The sequence below is a fragment of the Amblyomma americanum genome, chromosome 2 (assembly GCF_052857255.1).
Source record: "Amblyomma americanum isolate KBUSLIRL-KWMA chromosome 2, ASM5285725v1, whole genome shotgun sequence".
Taxonomy (NCBI): domain Eukaryota; kingdom Metazoa; phylum Arthropoda; class Arachnida; order Ixodida; family Ixodidae; genus Amblyomma; species Amblyomma americanum.
In genome coordinates, this window is record NC_135498.1 from 98,314,610 (window position 1) to 98,315,307 (window position 698).

The window sequence follows — 698 nt, forward strand, 5'->3', positions numbered from 1 at the left end:
ACTGCACATTGTGCGCATTTTGAAAATTTCTCACATAAGGAAACATACTGAGAAATGCAAAATATTTGTCAGAACCAAAAAAGTTCACTTTCTTCTACCTTTTGTTTCCATACCCAGAAATTCTGTACAAAACTATTTTTGAGCGGGAAACCGTTTATGAACGCAATTTTTTCCTATCATATAAGATTTCACTATAACTATAAATATATTCGCAGATCACCAGACGGCAGTCTTGTATTTTTTTCTATTCACGTTTTTCCTATCATCAAAAGCGTTCCCCATTGGTTTTCAATGGCAGTCTTTAATGTTCGATGCGATCGATAGAATACACTTTCAAATGAAGATTTTGCTACATATCAAAATACAGGACCATTACCTTTATTATTTCTATAACAGTGTCTTACAATTCTTCAATTTTCAAAATGTTTTGCCTGAGAAAGCTGGACATGAAAATGCAGCAAATGGGGCCGCGGTGTCCTGAACCGACACCGTAATTTTCTCAGTAGGAGGATTAAGGTTCTGCAGATATGTGTGGCTCCTACAGGTTGTTGTTGGGAGCCGACTGTGTCAAATGTTCACAAAAAAAGGGTATATACGAAAGAAATTGCCGAGAAATGCATAACAGACATACGCGAAGGCTAATGATTATTTTTTTTCACTGCGATGAACAACAGAGCTGCATATATTTGATTTATTCC